This window comes from Pelophylax lessonae, assembly GCF_965119305.1.
Source record: "Pelophylax lessonae genome assembly, chromosome: 8".
Classification (NCBI taxonomy): domain Eukaryota; kingdom Metazoa; phylum Chordata; class Amphibia; order Anura; family Ranidae; genus Pelophylax; species Pelophylax lessonae.
In genome coordinates, this window is record NC_138775.1 from 79,427,973 (window position 1) to 79,454,107 (window position 26,135).

At 42.1% G+C, this 26,135-nt stretch overlaps 1 protein-coding gene across 2 annotated transcripts in view; it reads right to left on the reverse strand.

Annotated features, from left to right (window-relative positions):
* The window catches only part of HRH1 (histamine receptor H1), a 392,267-nt gene that overhangs the window by 17,435 nt on the left and 348,697 nt on the right, over window positions 1-26,135 (reverse strand). The window lies entirely within an intron of this gene.

The window sequence follows — 26,135 nt, forward strand, 5'->3', positions numbered from 1 at the left end:
CATGCGCCAGGCAAGGGATGTGCGTCAAACCGGCTAGGCCCAGAGCTGCTATGAGATTTCGCCGTTATCGCACACCACCAGGCCGGGCTTGAGGCTCGCTGGCAGCAACCACTCATTTGTCTGCTGTTCCATGCTCCTCCACAACTCCTGCGCGGTGTGTGGTTTTTTCCCCCAAACAGGCAAGTTTTAAAACTGCCTGCTGTCGTTTACCCCTGGCCGTGCTGAAGTTGGTGGTGAAGATGTTACGCTGTCCGGATGAGGAGGCGGTAGAGGATGAGGAAGCGGAGTAGGAGGAGTTAGGAACAGGAGGCAAACTGAAGCGCCCTGCAATCCTCGGTGGTGGAAGGACATGCGCCAAATTGCTATCCGCCTCAGGCCCATCCGCCACTGCATTTACCCAGTGTGCCGTTAGGGAGATATAACGCCCCTGACCGTGCTTACTGGTCCACGTATCTGTAGTTAGGTGGACCTTGCCACAGATGGCGTTGCGCAGTGCACACCTGATTTTTTCCCCCACTTGGTTGTGCAGGGAAGGGATGGCTTGCCTGGAAAAGTAGTGGCGGCTGGGCACGACGTACTGTGGGACAGCCACCGACATAAGGTTTTTAAAACTGTGCGTCTCCACCAGACGGAATGACAGCATTTCAAAGGCCAAGAATTTTGAAATGCTGGCATTCATGGCCAGGGATCGCGGGTGGGTAGGGGGGTACTTCCTCTTCCTCTCAAGTGTTTGGGAGATGGAAAGCTGAACGCTTCCACGGGACATTGTGGAGACGGTTGGTGTGGTGTTGCTGACAGATCCTCTGTTTGCGGGGTGGCAGGTGCTGGTATCACTACAGATGTGGCTGGAGCGGCCGAGACTGCAGCAGAAGAGGAAGCAGGATGAGCCAGAGACGTTTCTTGGTTTTGAAGGTGTCTACTCCACTGCAGCTCGTGCTTTGCACTTAGATGCATGATCATGCAGGTTGTGCTCAGGTTGAGAAGGTTTATGCCTCGCTTCAGGCTCTGATTGTACAGGGTGCAAACCACTCGTGTACTGTCATCAGCACATTTTCTAAAGAACTTCCACGCTAGAGAACTCCTTTGAGCTGACTTTGGTGCGCTCGTTCCCTTGCTGCGTTGGGCAGTAGCGGGTGTAGTGTCTAGGGCACGGCCGCTCCGCTTCTGCACCCTGCTCCCTCTTCTGCTGTGCTGGTGGCTCTGTGCGACCACCGCCTCTTCCTCCAAACTACTCAGGTCACCTGCATGACGTTCATTCCATGTGGGGTCGAGGACCTCATCGTCCTCCACATCATCTTCCACCCAGTCTTCACCCCTGCCATCCTTGTCGGTCTCCACAATTCTGAACGCCGCAGCAGTTGGCACCTGCGTTTCGTCATCATCGGAGACGTGCTGCGATGGTCCTTGCATGTACTCATCTTGAGAAATAATTGGTTGGGCATCGCTGCACTCAATCTCTTCTACTTCTGGGGCAGGGCTAGGTGGATGGCCCTGGGAAACCCTGCTGACAGAGTCCTCAAAAAGAACAAGAGACTGCTGTATGGATTGGGGCTCAGACTGGACATTGGCTGCAGGTGCCAACTCTGACCTTTCTGCAGTAGACTGGGTGGGAGACAATGTGAAGGAACTGGAGGCACTGTCAGCAACCCAATCTACTATCACCTGTACTTCATCATGTCTAGAGGCGCATTATGCCCTACCAAATACTGCTGCAGGTTCTGTCGCCTACTCACACTTGTGGAAGGTGTTTCACTTGTGCGTGTAGCTGGCACAGATCGACCACGTCCTCTCCTTGCAACAGGAGCTCTACCAGCAGCACCACGACCCAGGCCACGGACCCTATTTGGCGGTCTCCTCATATTTCTGTAATTTATGATCTTGCCCTAGAAAGGTGTTTATTGAATAGCGGAACAAAACAACAACAGTATCGCACGGGTGTATCTGACAGTCAAATATGCAAACTATGCCGCAATTTAATGTTTTAAAGGGTGTATATTGAATAGCGGAATAGGAAAAAGGATAAAAAAACGGTTTATCTCACACGTACAAACACAGACTAGGCCCCGACTTAAATTTTTTGTACCCTAAAGGGAGGATGAGGAAGAGGAGTAGGAGGAGTTGGGAACAGGAGGCAAACTGAAGCGCCCTGCAATCCTTGGCGGTGTAAGGAGATGCGCCAAACAAATTTAAAAGGTGTATCTCACACGTACCGATACAGACTATACCGTAATTTAATTGTCTTACACTCCAAAAGGGTGTATATTGAATAGCGAAATAGGAGAAATTTTACAAAACGGTGTATCTCACACGTACAAACACAATCTAGGCCCCGATTACAATTTTTTGTACCCTAAAGGCAGGATGAGGAGTAGGAGGAGTTCGGAACAGGCAGGAGGCAGACTGAAGCACCCTCAAATCCTCGGCAGTATGAGATGCGCCCCAAAAATTGGAAAGGTGTATCTCACACGTACCAACACAGACTATCCCGCAATTTAACTGATCCCCAAAGGTTTTTATTGAATAGCGGAATAGGAAATATGATCAAAAAAGTGTATGTATCTCACACGTACAGAAGCACACTAGGCCCCAATTACTATTGTTTGTACCCCTAAAAGGCTGGATGAGGAGTAGGAGGAGTATGGAAAAGGCAGCACCCTCAAATCTTCAGAAGTATGAGATGAACCCCAAAAACTTGGAAAGGTGGATCTCACACGTACCAACACAGACTATCCCGCAATTTAATTGATCCCCAAAGGTTTTTATTGAATAGTGGAATAGAAAATATGATCAAAAAAAGTGTATGTATCTCACACGTACAGAAGCACACTAGGCCCCAATTACTATTGTTTGTACCCCTAAAAGGCTGGATGAGGAGTAGGAGGAGTATGGAACAGGCAGCACCCTCAAATCTTCAGAAGTATGAGATGAACCCCAAAAACTTGGAAAGGTGGATCTCACACGTACCAACACAGACTATCCCGCAATTTATTTGATCCCCAAAGGTTTTTATTGAATAGCGGAATAGGAAATATGATCAAAAAAAGTGTATGTATCTCACACGTACAGAAGCACACTAGGCCCCAATTACTATTGTTTGTACCCCTAAAAGGCTGGATGAGGAGTAGGAGGAGTATGGAACAGGCAGCACCCTCAAATCTTCAGAAGTATGAGATGAACCCCAAAAACTTGGAAAGGTGGATCTCACACGTACCAACACAGACTATCCTGCAATTTAATTGATCCCCAAAGGTTTTTATTGAATAGCGGAATAGGAAATATGATCAAAAAAAGTGTATGTATCTCACACGTACAGAAGCACACTAGGCCCCAATTACTATTGTTTGTACCCCTAAAGGCAGGATGAGGAGTAGGAGGAGTTTGGAACAGGCAGCACCCTCAAATCTTCAGAAGTATGAGATGAACCCCAAAAACTTGGAAAGGTGGATCTCACACGTACCAACACAGACTATCCCGCAATTTAACTGATCCCCAAAGGTTTTTATTGAATTGCGGAATAGAAAATATGATCAAAAAAAGTGTATGTATCTCACACGTACAGAAGCACACTAGGCCCCAATTACTATTGTTTGTACCCCTAAAAGGCTGGATGAGGAGTAGGAGGAGTTTGGAACAGGCAGCACCCTCAAATCTTCAGAAGTATGAGATGAACCCCAAAAACCCCAAATATCATTCAGCTCTGCTGCAGGCCACAATTTCATTTTTTTAACCCAAGGCTGTATATTGAATAGTGGAATAGAAAAAAAGTGTATGATTTTTGAAACCACTCAATATTAGCACATGTGAACTGAACACAGCAGTGTATGATCAGTCAGCACAGCACAGCTGAAGGAAAAACGCTGCACACAGTGCCTGATAGAAAAATACTTTTCTCCCTCCTCCTCAGTGGGCAAAAAAGATTGTGTTCACTGCACCCCAAAAAATTGTGTTCACTGCACCCCAAAAAGATTGTGTTCACTGCACCCCAAAAAGATTGTGTTCACTGCAACCCAAAAAGATTGTGTTCACTGCACCCCACACACAGCAAAATGGATGTGGACCACTGACACCTGCCTATCTCCTATCCCACCCCACACAGCAATATCGATTGTAGTTTGTAGAACACACTGACCCTAAAAATCAGCAGACTCTCTCCCTAAAAGGATTGATAAGATCGTAGATCGGTCACTGCAAACCCCACCCCACACAGCAATATCGATTGTAGTTTGTAGAACACACTGACCCTAAAAATCAGCAGACTCTCTCCCTAAAAGGATTGATAAGATCGTAGATCGGTCACTGCAAACCCCACCCCACACAGCAATATCGATTGTAGTTTGTAGAACACACTGACCCTAAAAATCAGCAGACTCTCTCCCTAAAAGGATTGATAAGATCGTAGATCGGTCACTGCAAACCCCACCCCACACAGCAATATCGATTGTAGTTTGTAGAACACACTGACCCTAAAAATCAGCAGCAGCCTCGCCCTAAAATGCCTACAACTCGCCCTGCCTAACACACTCCGACCTGTCCCTCAATTCTATCCGGACACACACTGACCCTAAAAATCAGCGGCAGCCTCGCCCTAAAATGCCTACAACTGGCCCTGCCTAACACACTCCGACCTGTCCCTCAATTCTACCCGGACACAAATGTTTTTTTTTTCCTGTCTGTCCCTAATCAGCAGCCAGCACGTTGATGTGTGCTCTTTCCCTGAACTAAACAGCAGAATGACGCCGCAGCGGCGCTGCCTCGAACTTATAAAGACTTGGTCACATGCTTCAGACGGCCAATCACAGCTACTGATACATTTGTAGGCATGGCTGGGATGGCTTAGGCACACCAGTTAAGCGCTTGTTGATTGGCTGTTGAAAGCCCGCCATGAAAAGCGCGCCAATGCATGCAAAACCCAGAAATAAAATGACCGAACACGGATTTTTACACGAACATACAGTAAAGTTTTCGGGTCCGTGTTCGGGTAACAAAAATCCAATTATTCGGTACGAACACGAATAATACAGTCCGTGTTCGCTCAACCCTACTCATGATTAGTTACACTGCTTCTTGGATTAGCACCTAAACCAGTAGCCCATCCAGAGTGGGACAACAGAGCTATAACTTTCATGCTTGGAGCGGTGCTCCACCAAGCATATACGGGTTTGCAATGATTTTTGTCTTATTTTGTCTGTTTTGTTTGTTTCTTCTGGCCACCCACCTCTGTCATCTGTGGTTACGTTCAGCAAATGAACAATAGTGTGTGCATGTGATGCTGAACAAGGTTCAGAAGTATCACTACATTTCAAAGACATGAAACATCTCTACCTTTCTCATGTTTGGTAATTGGTTTGTATAGTTGAAGCAAAACTGAACTTCGGTTTTAATCAGCTAAATATAGTCCAGGTCCATCAAAGGTGTGCAAAGTCTAATTAATTTTCTTTGGAAAGCAGTCACAGCTTGTATAGAAAAGTCTCTTCCCTGCCACTATGCTGCAGAGAAAGGTTCTGTACTTTGAGTTAGCTCTACTTTCTCCTCTTCACCTCTCCATAACATGAAGAGGAACTCTTCTGAAGTTCAACACAAAGCAACACAGACAGAGAACACAGGTAGTTACAAGCTTACGGGATCTCTGGCATTATCAACAAGTTTTTGTTTGCACTTATTAAACAGATATAGGGAAATGCTCTTAATGATGGGAATGATATACTGTATTTAGAAGAATGGTCAGCACTCCAAGAATTCCATGAAGCAGATTTTAGTTGAATTTACATGTCCAGAAAACCCCCCAAAAATAACAAATCAATCCAAAGAAAAGTAGAAAAAGGGACTTTAACCACTTCTGGCACTCCACTCCTACATGTAAAAATCATCATTTTTTTGCTAGAAAATTTCTCAGAACCCCCAAACATTATATACTATATATATATATATATATATATATATATATATATATATATATATATTATATATTTTAGCAGAAGCCCTGGGGAATAAAATGGTGGTCATTGAAACTTTTATATGTCACACGGTATTTGCGTAGACATTTTTCAAACGCGTTTTTTTTATGGGGAAAAAAAAAGCTTTAATAATTTAAAGAAATGAAACACTAAAGTTAGCCCAATTTTTTTGTATAATGGGAAATATGATGTTACACTGAGTAAATAGATACCTAATATGTCATGCTTTAAAATTGCGCACACTCGTGGAATGATGCCAAACTTCGGTATCTAAAAATCTCCATAGGCAACAATTAAAAAAATGTTCCAGGTTACCAGTTTAGAGTTACAGAGGTAGTTTTGGGCTAGAATCGTTGCTCTCGCTGTAACGTTTGTGGCGATACCTCACATGTGTGGATTGAACTTTGTTTACATATGTGTCTGCAACGTACATGGGGCACTTTAAATTTTTGTTTTTTTAATTGTTTATTTTATGTTTATATTTTATTTTTACACTTTCCCTTTAATTTTTTTATCACTTTTATTCCTATTACAAGGAATGTAAACATCCCTTGTAATAGGAATAGTGCATGACCAGTCCTCTTTATGGAGAGATTTGGGGTCAATAAGACCTCAGATCTCTCCTACAGGCTGGAAAGCCTGAAATAAAAAAAAAAACAAAAAACGATCTCGGCTATCCAGCCGAGATCACGGCAGTTTTGACAGCTGCCAGGCCGGGCATGACATTATTCCTCCAAGAGTCATAGAGACTGCCGGGGACCATCTGGTCCTCGGCAGTCTCTATGTTGTACTTCCGCTGCTGGCAGATTCCCTCTCCGACTCGCCGATCGCACGGGCAAGCCATTAGAAGCACCGGAGGGCGGCGGGAGGGGGGGCTATCCCCTCCCACTGCCTGTAAGAACGATCAAGCAGCTGAACAGCTGCTATAATTGTTCTTACGGTGCAGGGAATCGCCAGCTAAAAAAAATTATATCTGAATAATGTCTGCGGCTGCGGCAATTCCCACTTATAGCCAGAGATGTATAGTAACGAAGTAGAACTACTTCACTACTGTACTTAAGTACTAAAAGGCGGTATCTGTACTTTATTAGAGTATACTTTTTTTCTCCTACTTCCACTTTTACTTCACTACATATTTTCGATGAGTTTAATACTTTTATTCCGATATTTTTTTTTATGAGCTGCATAGTTACTCGTTACAATTATAAAAATGTTACGAATCATTCCATTCCAAACTCACACCGCCGCTGATTTTTTTTACTCGAGTCTCATTGTCTCTGAGACTCACAAGTCACGACCAATCCCCGACCCGATGCGATGGCTCAGGGGCAGAGCCTCGCCACCTCTGCCCTCCCTCAGCTCGGCCCGAGTCCCGCCTCCCGCAAGTGAAGTGGTGGTGGCGAGAGAGGAGAGACACCTGCCTGCGGAGTGATCTTTCAGGGCCCTGGCTGGGGGAGGGACTGTGAGGTACTTGAGTAGCAAATTTTAAAATAAACTACTTGCAATACTTAAGTACAAAAAATGTTGAATACTTTAGTACTTCTACTTAAGTGTGGTGCTTAAAGAGCACTTCAACTTCTACTCAAGTCACTTTTTTGATAGAGCACTTGTACTTTTACTCAAGTCTGGGTCTCTAGTACTTTATACATCTCTGCTTAAAGCCCAGGACGTCATATGATGAACTGCAGTATGAAAGTGGTTAAATATGCCTTTGAGAACTAAAATCACACCAAATCCTTTTACATTTATAAAAAAACACACATCAAAAGATATTTATGTATACTAGACAGTACAGAGCATAATAGAAGAGCTAATAAAAAGCTTTCATTCAATTGTTCAATAATTCAATATTTAGTAGTCCTACACATTTTGCGGGAGCCCCTGCTTCTTCAGGACCACATATATCATATAATGAATATATGACCCATATAATATGACCCAGTGGTGGGATATTTTACTGGTGGAGAATTACCTTGAGGTAGATCGAATACTGAGAGGCTAAAGACTGACTAAAATGTGTTTTTGGTTAGATGAAGATTTACAGACAAGTTACTCCTTAAATCTATAATAACCCAAAGAAAAAGAATTTGGAGAAAATACGTGTATTTCTTAAAAATAGAGGAAGTAGCCTCTTTTGTAGACATCGCATCCTTTAACATCTGGCATAGTGGAGTTAATGAACTGATCTAATCAGCAAAAAATCGGGCAAGTTTGAGAGGGATAGACAGGAAAAAAGAAAGATACTGTCATCAAAAAGAGGGGACACACCCACATCTACATGAGCCAAAAGAATGGAACATAAATTATGAAGGGCTCATTATATAAATGAGGTCCCCTTAACAAAGGACCCTTTTATTTCATATGGCAAAAAAGAGCGATACAAAGCCACATCAATAGAGGCCAACCTTACCCAGGTGGAGTAATTGCTGAAATATAATAGGGTATAGGTAGTATATCAACTCGGTGTTGGACTTGTATTTATATATGGGATAAACGAAAATCCAATTCTCTCAGTCATAAAAGGTATGTTGAAAACACTTTCATCTTCCATCATCAGCACCTTAAAATTGACAAATAAGTTCTTAGATCCAAAGACCGCATTTAGAGGGAAGAGACCCGCTCCAGGCTTGGGCGACACCCCTGATTCATACAGGAAATTGCCCCTGTCAGGGACGGCCCTATATTTAAGAGTCATTATAGCACTAATGTGTTAAAGAGGTTGTAAACTCGTTCAAAAAAATTTTTTTTTTTTACAACCTGCAAGAGAAAGACATAATGAGCTAGTATGCATCGCATACTAGCTCATTATGAAATACTTACCTTAGAACGAGCCCCCGCCGTGCCGCTCTCTTACCTGTATGACGAGCGACATGTTCAGTCGCCCGTCTTCCGGGATCGCGGCATCCGGCCATCTGATTGGCCGGAGCCGCGGTGACGTCACTCCCGCGCACGCGCGCGGGAGCCGACGGTCACGGCACGGGGCTCTGAAGGAACGGCACGATCAGCCGTTCCTTCAGAGCGCATGCGTCAGGGACGTCACTGGCTGCATTAAAGGTAAATATCTCCTATACCGTACATGTTTAGGAGATATTTACAGTACCTATAGGTAAGCCTTATCATAGGCTTACCTATAGGTACAACTTCCTGAGGAGGGTTTACTTCCTCTTTAACTTTTCTGCAACCATTTGGAGCAAGAGTTAATGCTGTCATTTAATCCATATGGGTAAGTCTGACTGTAAGGTTGATTTGTTTCCATGTGGGTGTATTGATTTTACACTTTGGATGTAAGAATTTATTTGTCAATTTTAAGGTGCTGATGATGGAAGATGGGAATGTTTTGAACACACCTTTTATTGAGAATTGGATTTTCTCTTATCCCACATAATACTGTTACATACAAGTCCAACAAAGAATTGATTTACTGTCTACACCCTATGATATCACAACAGCAATTACTACACCTGGGTAGGATTGGCCTCTCTTGATGTGGCTTTGTATCTTTTCTTCTTTTTTGCCACATGAAATATAGGGGTCCTTTGTTAATGGGACCTCATCTATATAAAGGGCCCTTTATAATTTATATTCTATACTTTTGACTCTTGACTTTTGATGTAGATGTGGGTGTGTCCCATGGGCTGGTAGGCATAACCCCATTTGGAGATTCTCCTCTATTTGATGATAGTATCTGTGATATATATTACCATTCATGGTATGATTGTTATTTAAATGCTTATATACATATATATATATATATATATATATATATATATATATATATATATATATATATATATATATATAATTTATTTTGTGGTGTGTTCCCATTTGAGTTAGTCAACTCATTAACACTATGTTAAGAAATGTGATTTATGTATAAACATGTTGATAATTTTTTTCTTCCCCTTCAATATCCTTCTTATTATTTTATATTGTTCCTCTTATAGTCAGAGCTATATTCGTTATATGATATATGTGGTCCAAAGATGCAGGGGCTTCCGTAAAACACGTAGGCCAACTAAATATTGAATTATTGACCATGAAAGCTTTATACCAGCTCTACTATTGCGCTCTGTACTGTATGGTATACATAAATATGTTTTAATTTTTCAATCTCCATCTCTGCAGCCTCAGCTTCACAGAATGAATAGACAGGATTAGCTGTGTCCGTTCAGAAAAGGAAGGGGCAGGTATTTGACATATTTACCGACCCCTTTACCTCATTTGGAAACTCTCCCCTGCAGAAGCTGGCAGGAAAGGGAAAGGGGGAACCTGCCAGCACTGCACAGGGGCCTGCAATAAGCCGCAAACAAGCAACCAGGATAGGAGGGGTGGCATAGAGATGAACTGATCCCTTTCATTTTCTCTAATTCAGCTGCTGAGTGCTGAAGGGAGGGAGAAGGGGAGAAGCATGTTTTCAGCAGCTGCAGGTTCCCCCACCACCCTTCCCATCCAGGTGCAGAAACAAATGTTACAGGGGAGCCACATGGGCCCCCTGAAGCATGGGGCTGGGTCGCAATTAAGACCCCTGTGCCCAATATAGTTACGTTTCTAGGGTGGCTCCTCTTTGTAATGTAGGGGCTAATAGAAAATCCTCTTTCACAGCTGAACTCAATCTATCCTTTAAATTTCCATTCCAGTTCTCATTTGGTCTAGGGGGGAGATATAAAGAAGGTGAAATAATTGCCTTATTCCTTGCTCCTCAGACAGCTAGAGCTCTTGTCTGTTCTCCAATAGTCCTAGAATGTGGGCAGGACTCAGCATCCTCCTATGCAATGCAGTACTGCCAGACCGTTATTGTATGCAATGACACTGAAAAGCTACGACCAGTTGAGTGAAGAAGAGGAACAGATTCAGGGCACCCATCATACAATGGTAAGGAAGCCTGCAGGAGTTAGGAATAAGGTGAGCATTTTACCTTATTTATTACACCCCAGCAAAATTAACATTTAATCCTTGCAGTGCAGGGGGACTTCAGCTTTAAATGATGGATGAACAGAACAAAACCTCTGAAAATGATGGGTAATCCAAAAAATATAGATGAATGAAGGTCATGCGAACATCTGTGGGCATTGCACAGCAAATGCTTAATAAATAGACTCCTTTGTGTACATCGAAACAACTATATTACTCACAATCCTGAATGTAGGTGCACAGAACAAAAAGGGTACGTTGTTTCATTGCGTCTGCATTGTACACATAGCCCAGACAAATGTAGAACCTCAACACATCCCCATGACCAAGGGGTAGTTGCAAGCGGACCCCACTTTGTGAGTGGTTGTTTTTCTTTTTTTTTCCAACAATATTTTTTTATTGTTTAAATAATGCATGTGAACAAATTAATATGCATCCAGAAAAACATAGAGGCATTGTGTGATACAATTTAGAATACAATATAGCAAAGCTGGATATGCCAAAATTAAATCCAAGAAACAATACAGACATGAACTCAGTAGGATTACAATAGTGATCAATAATTTGTGCAATAAGTAATAAACAAACGTGTCAACAGAGAACAGGTGCTCGGTTCCAATGGGACCAGGATTTAGTGAATTTGGTGAGTGAGTTGGACCTTACGGCTAGGATGTGTTCATATTCGTAAATTAGGTTGACATGTTTAATCAGGTTTGACAGGTTAGGGGCTTTGTTTGTTTTCCAGATTTTAGTGATTTAAGTTTTAGCACTTAGTAGTATTACTATAATTATGGTTTGGAACTCTGTGGGGTATTTGTCAATTCCTATACACAGCATGGCTAGGGCCAGTGTCCTGCTGAAAACTCCAACCTGCCGAAATCTCCAACCACGTTATTTCCGGTGAGTGTACACTGGGGATAATTGGAGATTTCGAGCACTTGGTGTTTTCACACAATATCGGCAGTCTATACACCCGAGTACATGGTACAATTAGTGCACATTCTTACACCGCCCGCTAGTAACCAAAAACATGGCCGCCTCCAAGGCAGCGACAACTTACGGGCGGAGTAAGAATCTGCAGTAATTATACCATATACTCGGGTGTATAGGCTGCTGATGGTGTGTGAAAACACCAAGTGCTCGAAATCTCCAATTATTCCCAGTGTACATTTGCCAGAAATAACGTGGTTGGAGATTTCGGCAGGTTGGCGTTTTTGGCAGTACACCGGGTCAGGTTTAGTGAGTGGTTGTTTTTTTGTTTATATTATATATTTTTATTAAACTTTTCAAAACACATACAAAGTAAATATAAGACAAAAGAAGAAATGGGGAAAGAACACAAAAAAATTCTTCTTTCTTTCATTTCTAACATTTTCAATTATAAAAACATTGCCTCTTACTCCCTCCCCCCAACCTCATATGTTCTCCATATTAGCCATCAGTGAATTTCATTAACAATCTTTGGAGAAAAAATTTTCCCTCCCTCCTCCATCATATTATCGTGAATTTTACCTTTAAGTGATTAATTCATATTATCAATCATTAAGGGGCGATATCTACCATCTCAAAAACCTTTCTACACCCCAGTGTCATGATTCCCCTGAGGGGAAAAAAAAAAAGAATCCCAATTTTTCCCTCTTTCCCATTATTGTGAATTACACTCCTATGTGATTATTTCTATTATCAAATATCAAATCATAAGGGGGAGATTATCCCCTAAACCAACCAATACCATAATTTGTGATACATACAGTGGAAACAAAAAAAGGGGGGGGGGAAGAAAAAAAATGAGGAAGAAGAAGAAGTGAGTGGTTGTTTTGATGTGCACCTTGTAAAGGCATGAAGAAAATGTTTGAGCATTCTGTGTTGGAGCATTGACCATTCTTCTACACATCAATAACTACCTGACAGGGGGTTTAACCTTACCACACTTATTCCAAAATTTCTGGAATTAGGCCTTAAATTAGTGAGCCATATATTAGTGACTTTTGGACAGCATTCTTTCAAAAGGAAATCATGGATTAGGAATATTCAGCCAAGCTAATTGCATTGAAATGTTTAGTTATTTTAGTTATTATTAGCTATTATTAGTTATTAGTTATAGTTATTAGTTCTTTTAGATATTGTCTTTATAGATAATTTTTATGGTTTATAATTTTAGCTTTTATCAATAAAAACATGCTGAGTTCAATCACAAAGAATCAAATAACGATTTATCTTTTGATACACTTTAACTTAACATAGTTAGAAATCCCAACTATCTTTTTTCCTATTATAATTTGAGAGAGAAAATATGACAATGAGCTTGAGTGGTGGATATTTACTGAGATACTGGAGAGAAAAAAGTTATTTTAAAGGTGCAAAACATTTAAATAATATTCCCTGATTTCCTTGAATAATAATATTGCTTGAATAATAATATTCCTTGCCTCAAAGAAGGCAACAAAGGTTAATTCACTGTCATTGTTGCCCCTGGCCTTAATATAGTGATTGATAGTGAATTATATATACTCAAGGGGATTTAGGCATCTAAAATCTCATCTGGGACCGTTTCTTAATGTAGAATAAAGGATAGCAATAGTGCATGAGAACTACAAAAGTCAATCCTGAAAAGTCATACTAATAATTCCCCACAGGACCCAACTTCCAAGAAAATGAAATTCCCACAATGCAGTGCAAGGGTCAGTTCCTGCCGCTGGTTTATACTTTAGTGAAATGTAACTGGACTAAAAGGAAACCTTCCTGGAAACCAATTTTGAGGATGTTGAGTCGAAAATGTACCATGTTTACTAATGAACAAGTATAGAAAATAAACTCAGAATAAAAAGCTTATCCATTACGTGGCAAACACGGTGCCATCAATAAACCGGTGTGGCTGGTTACACTCGTAACTAAGGGCTTAACTAAGAATCCTTGAGTCCCGTAGCAAAATTGTGATTGGGTTCCCAGGTTAACATTCTCTGTAGCAGTTGTCGATATCAACTGTGACAAAACATATCATTGATCTTAACATAAAGTATTCCTAAATCAAGTTAGAGCAACAGGAGAGCTGTAAATACAGTTAGACTACTTGGGACTAGTAATTGGATAAAAGGTAAAGATAGTAATAATAATAATAATTTATGTTATCTCAAAATTATTAATGCTCTTGTACACACCTACTATAAAGCTCTAATGCAAACTTCTTTTTCAAACTCTAGTTTCTTTCCTTTTTTGGTAGAACTACAAACCTCAGCTGTTTTTTAAGGAGAAAACGTATTTTCATTTTGAATCAGACACTCAAAGGACAATAAATCTACATTCTTAAAACTAATCAAATCTTTCTAACTACAAAGTGGAGTATCTGTGACTAGCAAGGATCCTAAGAACTGACATCAGCCTTTCTATATTGAAAACATAACAATTACATTTTCCTTAAAGCAGTATTAAGCCCAGAACCAAAAATGTAATACATTGCAGCATACCAATCCTTAGATGTGGTGGCTGTATTCGTTTTCTTTTTGTAGGCTTTTCCCCCCTTAGTTTTAGAGATCCGGCCAGTAACACACCACCTGTATTAGGGTGCCTACATTTTGGATGGAGGAGCAACAGAGACACCTTTGGACAACAGCATTGTTAGTCTGGGGGGGGGGAGGGGGGAGAGTAAGATGTACCAGCAAATATAAATACACTGAAGCTGAACTCCAGCTAACACTTTATATGCAGTTACAGCAAACTTTTTTTTGTTTTGTTTTAGGATAAATGTTTCACATAAATGTATAAAATCTGATGATTGTAAGCACCCCTGTCAATGTTAAATGGTTTGCCTTAACCTTCTAACTGCTACATCTGCAGGACAGCTTGTTTTGTTTACCCGCTTGCCGACTGCCTGCCGCAGAAATACTTCAGCAGGCTGGCTCGGCTGTGCATACTGCCGTACCTGTACGGCGGTTCGTGGGAGTGCTCCTGGGGGCACGCCCCGGCCCCCATTAGGAAGCGGGGAAGCCGATCCACGGGACCAGGCGCAGTGATTGCCGCCGGGCACCCACGATTGCTCCCTGCTGAGAGAGAATGACAGTCTGCTGTTGTAAACACAGCAGACCGTCGTTTTCTCTGGAATGAACACAGAGAGCCCGTGATCCTCCTATTTAGGATCACATGTCTCTGTGTTTATTCCAGAAGTCCCTCCCCCATACAGTTATAAAACACTCCCCTAGGCTCACACTTAACCCTTTGATCGCCCCTGGGTTAACCCCTTCCCTGCCAGTGTCATTATTACAGAAACACAGTGTATATTTATAGCACTGATTACTGTAGTAATGTCACTGGTCCCCCCAAAGTGTAAAAAATGTCAGTTAGGGGTCCGATCTGTCCACCGCAATGTCGCAGTCCCTCTAAAAATCGCAGATCGCCGTCATTACTAGTAAAAAAATAAAGAAATAAATAAAAATGACATAAATCTTTCCCCTAGTTTGTAGACGCGATAACTTTTTCCAAAAAAATGTAGCAGAATATAAATTGGCCTAAAAGGATGAAAAAATTTAATTTTTAAATTTTCTTTTGGGAATGTTATATAGCATGTAGCACTGCCCCCTTGAGGACTGCTGGATAATATCCCCCCTGGTTTACCGTTAGCAACATTGGCATTCACAGATTAACACTTTACTTCCTTGGCTCAGTCATTGATCAGTCCACGGGTATGTAGTTGTTTTTGGTGTTTTATTTTAAATAGGGATGGGAGAAGAGAAGGGAAGAGTGGGATACTCCAAATTGAACTATTCACAACAGATGAGGACTCCTGTCTGAAGGTGCAGCCAGGCTGCAGATTCACCTTGCTACTAGATGAATTTAGGTCAAGCCTCTGTTCAGACAACTTAGTTGGGTAGATTATCTTCAGGATACCTGCCTAGTATCCCCTTTCACTCAACTGGGGTGGCCCCCCTCAGGTCAGACCCCTAGACATGATCCCATGTACTCACAATACTGTTATTCAAGGGTCTCCAGTGTCTCTACCCCTCCAGTCAGTTCTCCTGGACCTCTGGGTTCAGTTCCTTTCCTATGGTCCCCAGGCCAACTGCCTGTGACCGCGTGCCACTGCTACAGAGGAGGAGGCAACCGCCACCCTCCCTCTGGGACTGCTCACCAGCCAAAGACCCTGCAGCACATGTGCTCCTGGCTTTTATACAATATCCCATAATGCACCAAGACAGCCAGTCTCTATCAATCACTGGGACTGTATCAAGGCCTATGTTTACTCATTGGTCAGATTTCCTCCCACTGTCCAACATGCCTCCCTATTCGACCAGTGTGAAACACTATCTAGACCCAATGAATCACACACTGAGCACAATGAGCAGACCTAACTCACAGATCCTGCTCTCTGGTAGGCAGAAAGCTATATAGATTTCCCTGCTGCTTCTCTGATAGGCAGACAGAGCCAAAAACTATACTCTCTCACTAGCACCTACCTAGGAGGGTGCTACAAGCAGAAAGCAAAAAATATAGTTTTTTTTTTCTAAAGGCGTTTTTTTTTTTTTTTGTTTATATCGCAAAAAATAAAAATCGCAGAGGTGATCAAATACCACCAAAAGAAAGCTCTATTTGTGGGGAAAAAAAAGACGTCAATTTTATTTGGGTACAGCATCGCACGACCGCGCAATTGTCCATTAAAATAATGCAAAAGATAAATTCGAATTCTGTGTTTTAAACCTGGGATCTTGCCAACATCCCTAGTGAATATGGAACAAAAATAACCCCTGAGGATTGGGACTTTCAACGGCAAGAATCAGGACTTGAGTATGAAAGTATATAAATTTTATTACACATATAATGAAGATAAATTATACATAATCACATGTGAAGTATAAAAACAAGGTCATAGATACGTCTTGGAACCAGGAGGGTCTGAGGTGTCTGGATCGGACTAGACGCGTTTCGGTCCAAATGCCTTTCTCAATGGTCCACAAAACACCAGAGCTCAGACAGATATGTGAGACCTCTGTGGAATCCAGGACGTGAGACCAAAAGGGATGGGCCTTGGTGAATGAGAAAAAGGCCTTCAATTGACTATGGCCGCAAAGAGTATATGCTAAACAAGTTGGGTCTATACAAGATAGACTTAGAGTAATATGTTAATGTTTATATGGGTTTCCAGGGGAGATTTCAATACTTATAAGCCAAATATACAGTGATATGGCAAATGACAGTGAGAAAGGAGCTTCACGGACAGAGAATCCCACGAGGATCTCCAGCGCGCCGCCATTACTCATACGTACAGACCTATACAGGCTTGACATATTCTATGTCAACAGGGATGCATGGCTGGACACGTCCCAGCATTATAAATCCATCGGGGGACATGCTCATTCTACTACTATTTCACAGATGACCTGTGCGTTTCTGACCTCACTCTGGAGATCCTCGTGGGATTCTCTGTCCGTGAAGCTCCTTTCTCACTGTCATTTGCCATATCACTGTATATTTGGCTTATAAGTATTGAAATCTCCCCTGGAAACCCATATAAACATTAACATATTACTCTAAGTCTATCTTGTATAGACCCAACTTGTTTAGCATATACTCTTTGCGGCCATAGTCAATTGAAGGCCTTTTTCTCATTCACCAAGGCCCATCCCTTTTGGTCTCACGTCCTGGATTCCACAGAGGTCTCACATATCTGTCTGAGCTCTGGTGTTTTGTGGACCATTGAGAAAGGCATTTGGACCGAAACGCGTCTAGTCCGATCCAGACACCTCAGACCCTCCTGGTTCCAAGACGTATCTATGACCTTGTTTTTATACTTCACATGTGATTATGTATAATTTATCTTCATTATATGTGTAATAAAATTTATATACTTTCATACTCAAGTCCTGATTCTTGCCGTTGAAAGTCCCAATCCTCAGGGGTTATTTTTGTTCCATTAAAATAATGCAGTGCCTAAATCGCAAAATAGGGCCTGGTCATTAAGCAGGAAAATCTTCCGGTCTTAAAGTGGTTAAGGGGGCAAAACCTTCCGGTCCAAGTGTTTAAAAACAACAGACTTAAATCACTAGGTGAAAATAAAGGAAAGAAAGCCTAATTAAACCGAATACAGCCATCACATCTAAGAATAGGTAAACTGTAGCCTAATAAATATTTTCTATTGCGTTCAATACAACATTAACAACCTCTCTAATAGAACCCTCCATCCCAGGCCTGATAGCAGCAGTGTGTGCTGCCATGGCTATTGTTACAGCACTGGTCTTACTGTAAACTTCATTTTTGATTCCCAGGTTTCATTGTGAAAAATAATTCTGCACAACAATAAAGGTATTGTGGCATGTTTCAGCGCATGCCATTATTATTTACTTAGGTGGTCCAAAGAAGTGGCAATAAAGTGAAGACCCCCTGCTATCCTCTCAGCCAAAGCCAATCAGAATGCATTGAAGCAGAAAATAACTCTGGATTTCATTCCATTCTCAACGTAGGAGTCAAGGTGTGGTGCTATGCCTATGAATGCTTGGAATTAGGATAAGGATTTAAAAAAAAAAAGAAGCATTGAATGAATTGACCCCATGGATACTTACTTATTATATACTATATATAGATGGCTATATACCATATAATCCCCTTAATAAATATAACATCTGTAATCAGTATCGATTTTTCTGCCTTTTTTCTATTGAGGCTTAAACCTGGTACATGGAGGTAAGTTCATCTACTTTCATTTTAGAAATAAAAAGCTGGCACTAATATTAACTCTTCCGCATTCTGTCCAAAATTAAAAATGCCATTTATGGCTGGAATTAGGCTTTAACCACTTCCCGACCACCAGCCGCCTTTTTACTGCGGCAGGGTGGCTCTCCCGTGCAAACCGACGTAGGTCTACGTTGGTCGCGTGCGGGAAGCTAGGGGGCGAGCGCGCGCCGCCGGAAGTGAACCCCCGCCCCCACTTAGCAGTGAGGAAACCGATGCGTGCGTCAGGCGGCTCCGCTTGCCGCCTGACACCCACGATCGCTCACTGCTGAGAGAGAAGAACGGTCAGCTGTTGTAAACACAGCTGACCGTCCTTCTCCCAGAAATGATCATAGAGCCCATGTGATCCTTCTATATAGGATCACATGTCTCTATGGTCATTTAACAAGCCACACCCTCCCACAGTTAAAATCACTCCCATAGGCTCACATTTAACCCTTTTATCACCCAGAGTGTTAACCCCTTCCTTGCCAGTGTCATTATTACAGTAACAGTGCATATTTTTAGCACTGATTACTGTAGTAATGTCACTGGTACCCCCAAAAGTGTCAAAAATGTCAGTTAGGGGTCTGATCTGTCTGCCGCAATGTCGCAGTCCTGCAAAAAATCGCTGATCGCTGCTATTACTAGTAAAAAAAAAAAAACAATAAAAATGACATAAATCTTTTCCGTAGTTATTAGACGTGATAACTTCTATTACGCAAACCAATCAAAATTCGCTTATTGTGATTTTTTTTTTTTTTTTTACCAAAAATATGTAGCAGAAAAATAATTGGCCTAAAATGTTACGAAAATTTAGATTTTTAAATTTCTTTTTTTTTTTTGGAGAATGTCATATAGCAGAATGTGAAAAATATTGTTTTTTTTTCAAAATTGTCGCTATTTTTTTGTTTATAGCGCAAAAAATAAAAATCGCACAGGTGATCAAATACCACCAAAAGAAAGCTCTATTTGTGGGAAAAAAAGGACGTCAATTTTATTTGGGTACAGCGTCGCACGACCGCGCAATTGTCCATTAAAATAACGCAGTGCCGAATCGCAAAATAGGGCCTGGTCATTAAGGGGGCAAATCCTTACGGTCTTAAAGTGGTTAATTGACTAAATGCTCAAAACCAGTGTAGGGATAGATTGAAAATGCATTTCTACTTGAACTGTGGTACTTACAATAGATTTTACCTGTGATTTGTAATATTTGCCTAAAACTGGGAAACATTTGTAATAGTTAAAGCTTCCAAAATCGAAATACAGTTGCCAAGCATATGACCAGCAGTAGACAACTGTCACTGGACTATGGTCATCTCATGGCTATGAATCGCTTTACCATGCTGTCCAGGAAACTGACCAACATGTGCCGAATTTTATTACTTATTTACAGAATTTAATTGCATACTTTTTTTTTTTTCTCATTTGTAAAAGGGGTTTAGCACAATCAGAAAAGAATGTTTTTCTCTTAAGTTCAATTTCAAACTTGCTGCCCTTTTTTGACCACAGAGAAACCAGAATCAAATATTTACTTAAATAAGTGTCACGGTATTTATCTAGCCACAATAAACGGACTGGGTCTGCCTTCATCTTATTATAGCATCAGCTTGCTGTGTATCTTGAAGTTATCATCTGGTGTGATCAGTTTAGTGACTGCGTGAGCATTTTACATAGTGAGGAGTGTGATAAAATAGAACATCAAATAGGCTGGAGAATGATTAGCACAGGACTCAGATAACAACGAGCAGGTTTGTGCACTCTTAGGAATTAACAGCAGAAATGGGAAATAGAATTTAGGTAACTTACGTAAGCAGATACATGAGTGATCGATGCAGACTGCTACAAATTACGTCATTATGTATTATTCCTTAAAGAGCTAGTACTTGTAATGTACTAGTATGTTGTAAAGTGCTAGTAATGTGTTAAAGAGACCCTGTCATTAGATCATTCTTTTCAAAAACAATGTTCCCTATAGGATTACATACAGTATCTCACAAAAGTAAGTACATCCTTCACATTTTTGTAAATATTTTATTTTATCTTTTCATGTGAAGAAATTACACTTTGCTACAATGTAAAGTAGTGAGTGTACAGCTTGTACAACAGTGTCAATTTGCTGTCCCCTCAAAATAACTCAACACACAGCCATTAATGTCTAAACCGCTGGCAACAAAAGGGAGTACACCCCTAAGTGAAAATGGCCAAATTGTCAATATTTTGTGAGGCCACCATTATTTTCCAGCACTGCCCTAACCCTCTTGGGCATGGACTTCACCAGAGCTTCACAGGTTACCACTGGAGTCTTCTTTTACTCCTCCATGACGACGTCACTGAGCTGGTGGATTTTAAAGACCTTGCGCTCCTCCACCTTCGGTTTGAGAATGCCCCACAGATGCCCAATAGAGAAACATGCTTGGCCAGTCCACCACCCTTTACCCTTAGCTTCTTTAGCAAGGCAGTGGTCGTCTTGGAGGTGTGTTTGGGGTCGTTATCAGGTTGGAATACTGCCCTGCGGCTCAGTCTCCGAAGGGAGGGGATCATGCTCTGCTTCAGTATGTCATAGTACATGTTGGCATTCATGGTTCCCTCAATGAAATGTAGCTCCCCAGTGCCAGCAGCAATCATGCAGCCCCATACCATGACTCCCCACCACCATGCTTGACTGTAGGCAAGACACACTTGTCTTTGTACTCCTCACCTGGTTGCCGCCACTCACACTTGACACCATCTGAACCAAATACGTTTATCTTGGTTTCATCAGACCACAAGACATGATTCCAGTAATCCATGTCTTTAGTCTGCTTGTCTTCAGCAAACTGATTGGGGGCTTTCTTGTGCATCATCTTTAGAAAAGCCTTCCTTCTGGGATCAAAGCCATGCAGACCAATTTGATGCAGTGTGTGGCGTACGGTCTAAGCACTGACAGGCTGACCCCCCCACCCCTTCAACCTCTGCAGCAATGCTGGCAGCACTCATACGTCTATTTCCCAACCTCTGGCTATAACGCTGAGCATGTGCACTCAACTTTTTTGGTCGACCATGGCAAGGCCTGTTCTAAATGGAACCTGTCCTGTTTAACCCCTGTATGGTCCTGGCCACCATGCTGCAGCTCAGTTTCAGGGTCTTGTCAACCTTCTTATAGCCTAGGCCATCTTTTTGTAGAGCACCAATTCTTTTTTTCAGATCCTCAGAGAGTTCTTTGCCTTGAGGTACCATGTTGTACTTCCAGTGACCAGTATGAGAGAGTGAGAGCAATAACACCAACTTTAATACACCTGCTCCCAAATTAACAACTGAAACATTGTAACACTAGGGAGTCACGTGACACTGGGGAGGGGAAATGGCTAATTGGGCCCAATTTGGACATTCTCATTTAGGGGTTTACTCACTTTTGTTGCCAGCGGTTTAGACATTAATGGCTGTGTTTTGAGTTATTTTGAGGGGACAGCAAATTTACACTGTTATACAAGCTGTACACTCACTACTTTACATTGTAGCAAAGTGTCATTTCTTCAGTGTTGTCACATGAAAAGATAGAATAAAATATTTACAAAAATGTGAGAGGTGTACTCACTTTTGTGAGATACTGTATGCATTTAACATATTTTATACATTTTTTTTTTACCTGTTAATGCATGGTAGGGGAACCCATACAGTATCAGCAGCTCCTATAGGGGATGTGCTACACATGTCATAGCCCTCTCCTGTTCCAGGAGTAACTAGTTAATGCCTAGGCTGGCCCTTCTTTTTATCTACCTCCTCACCTTTTATTTAGCAGGTGGCGGGGAGTGCGGGGAGTCAGAAGGAGGCAGCAGACATGTTATTACACCCAGCTAGGTCTTAAAATTCACAGTAATTTTTAGCAATAAACTGAGCTGATATAAACAAATATACACTGCTCAATAAAATTAAAGGAACACTTTGAAAATCAGATTTCAATGGTGAAAAATATCATGCTGAATATCTATACTGATATGGACTGGGTAATGTGTTGGGAACTAAAGCATGCGACATTGTTTGATGGAAATGAAAATTATCAACCTACAGAGGGTTGAATTCAAAGATACCCCAAAAATCAAAGTGAAAAAATGATGCAGCAGGCTAGTCCATTTTGCTGAAATTTTATTGCAGCAACTAAAAATGGTACTCGGTAGTTTGTATGCCCCCACATGCTTGTATGTAACAACGTCAGGGCATGCTCCTAATGAGACGACGGATGGTGTCCTGAGGTATTTCCTCCCAGATCTGGACAAGGGCATTACTGAGCTCCTGAACTGGCTGAGGTGCAACCTGGCATTCAATGGTATCAATTCCTTCATCCTCCACGAACTGGCTGCATACTCTCACCACGAGACCAAGCATTGTCAAATGCCAATCGAGCTCCACTGTGCCAGACAGTGAGCACAGGGCCCATTATAGGACGTCAGGCCCTCAGGCCACCCTAGTGAAGTCTATTTCTGATTGTTTGGTCAGCGACATTCACACCTGTGACCTGCTGGAGGTCATTTTGTAGGGCTCATCCTGTTCCTCCTTGCACAAAGGAGCAGATACCGGTCCTGCTGATGGGTTAAGGACCTTCTATGGCCCTATCCAGATCTCCGAGAGTAACTGCCTGACTCTTGGAATGTCCTCCATGCTCTTGAGACTGTGCTGTGAGACACAGCAAACCTTCTGGCAATGGCATGTATTGATGTGCGATCCTGGAGAGGTTGGACTGTCTTTGTAACCTCTATAGGGTTCAGAAAAGATGAGTAGGGAAAATAATGTTAGTGGCCTCCACCTGTAAAACCATTCCTGTTTTGGGGATCATCTCATTGTTGCCCATCTACAGCACCTGTTGTTAATTTAATTAACACCAAAGCAGCTGAAACTGATTAAAAACCCCCTTTACTACATACCTAACCAGATCAATATCCCATGAGTTTAATTGACTTGATGCTATACTCTGATTAAAAAGTTTTCCTTTCATTTTTTTGAACAGTGTAGTATATTGACATCTATGATGCTGTTTTGAATATTGCATTTTTAAAAAGAAGCTGGGCGCCAGCAGTAGGAAGGTGGTGGAGGCCATCTTGGTACACCCTGCACTGGTCAGCGCTAAACCTTTATGCTTTGAAAATATAACATGAAAACAGCATGACAGATCTCAATATACTATATTGATTTATATACGCTCACTTTATTCTTTAAATGACTGTGAAATTAATGATTTAGCTGGGTGTAGTAAGATGTCTGCTGGCGCCTTATGACTGCAGGTGTTCTGTCAGGTTAGCAAACCTGCGCATGCGCAGTAAGTATTCAGCTAAAGGAACGTCACTTCAGTTACCTAATTTTACGGGTCGCCTATTCTGACAGAACACCTGCCTTATGTAGTCATCCAAAAGCCCTGAGACTGCTGATAGCCACTACCATCTTGGATGTGATGTCAGCAGTTTCACAAAACTCTGAGCTGTCACTCAGTTGATACTCTGTAGTATTCTCCTTCACCCCCCCCCCCCACCTGCTAAATAAAAGGTGAGGAGGTAGATAAGGAGAAGGGCCAGTACAGGCAGTTACTAGTTACTCCTGGAAAACAAGAGGGCTATGAAATGTGTAGCACTACCCCATAGGAGCTGCTGATACTATATATGATAGGTACTTCTACAAGAAACATAATATACCTGTGTATCACCCACCTAGGTAGGTGCTAGAGAGAGAGAGTATAGTTTTGGATCCTTTCTGCTTACCAGAAGGGATGCCAGGTAAATCTATTTTGTTCTCTGCCTACCAGAGAGCAGGATCTGCTAGTGAGGTCTGCTCAATGTGCCCAATGTGTGAAAAACTCAGTTTGTCTGAAGTGTTTCACACTGGTCAAATAGGGAGGCATATTGGACAGTGGGAGGAAACCTGACAAATGAGTGCACAGGCATTTTATACAGCCCTGGTGATTGCCATAGGAAAGTGCCTCTTTGCATGCTGGGATACTGTATAAATGCCAGGAGCACATGTGCTGGAGAGCGGAGTCCCAGAGGGAGGGGCCCGCTGCCTCCTTCTTTGTAGAAGTTACCATGTGGCCTCAGGTAGTTGACCTGAGTGCCTAAAGAGCTAGAGAGGAACTGATGCCGAAAGTCCTGCAGAGCTGACTGGAAGGGAGACACTGGAAGGATCTGATTCTGCTTACAGTGAGTACAGATCTGTGTTAAGGGGCCTGACCTAAGGGGGGCCATCCCTTCAGCTAGAAGAGTCAGTGGACGGTTGTCAGTAAAGGAGATGCTAGAAAAGATAATGTAGTGCACCAAGTCTATTGCTGGAGAAAGAGCAAGGAGACTTAACCCTTTTCATACATGTGCCAGTATTGTAAAAACAGTGTGACTGCTTTCACAGGTAACCTGGTGAGGCCAGATGAGAGTTGTCCTTATTAACTGTATATCATCCAAGTGGAGTATCCCACTATTCCCTTCTCCCATCCAAGTTCCACAATAAATACCAAAAAATCAACACCCCTGGCCTTTTTATTGAGTAACGAGCCATCTGGAGTAAGGATGTATGTGTGAACTGTACCCTAAGTAACTGTGTGCAGGTTATCAGAGGAGGCCCAACAAATCATCATACAGCAAGCCCTACGGGGACAGTGCTAGTCCTGTGCTCAAATCCCCTTTGGCACCTGAAAGATTATATACATGTACAAGCTATTAGGATTTGAGCACAGGTATATCTGGTTTCTGTTGCATTGCAAGTCAGTGACTTGGCCTGAACCTAGTAGCTTTCCCCCACTTTTGCCCCTTGTTGGCATTTTGTCCACAGTAGCATTTTTGCAGAGCAGAGTAGGACTGGCCATACAAGGATTGCTTTGACACAGTTGGCCAGCTTAACCACTTGCCGACTGCCATCAGTAGATTTACTGCGGCAGTCAGCCCCTCACAGGCAAAGCGACGTAGGTCTACGTCGCTAGCCTGTGAGGCTCTGGGGAGCGAGCGCGCGCCGCCGAATGCGCGCTCCTGCTGGGTCACGGACCCCCCCGCGCGTGTGCCCGGCGGACCCGATGTCCGCTGGGCACTCGCGATCGTCCGTGACACCGGGAGAAAGGCAATCGGCTAATGTAAACAAAGCCGCCTGTCATTCTCCCCTGTGTAAAAATGGTGATCATACGGTTCTACTATGTAGGACCATTGATCACTGTTCTTACACAACTAGCCACAGCCAATCACAGTAAGAATCACGCCCCTAGGGACACACTTAACCCCTCCCTCTCAAAAAAAGTTAACCCCTTCACTGCCAGTGTCATTTTTACAGTAACAGTGCATATGTATAGCACTGATTACTGTAGTAACGTCACTGGTAACCCCAAAAGTGTCACAAATTTCAGTCAAGGGTCCGATCTGTCCGCCGCAATGTCGCAGTCCCGCAAAAAAAATGCAGATCGCCGCCATTACGCGTTAAAAAAAAAAACAACAAAAATGACAAAAATCTTTCCCTTAGTTAGTAAACGCAATAACGTTTGCGCAAACCAATCAAAATACGCTTTTTGCGATTTTTTTTTTTTACTAAAAATATGTAGCATAAAACAAATTGGCCTAAAATGTTAAAAAATTT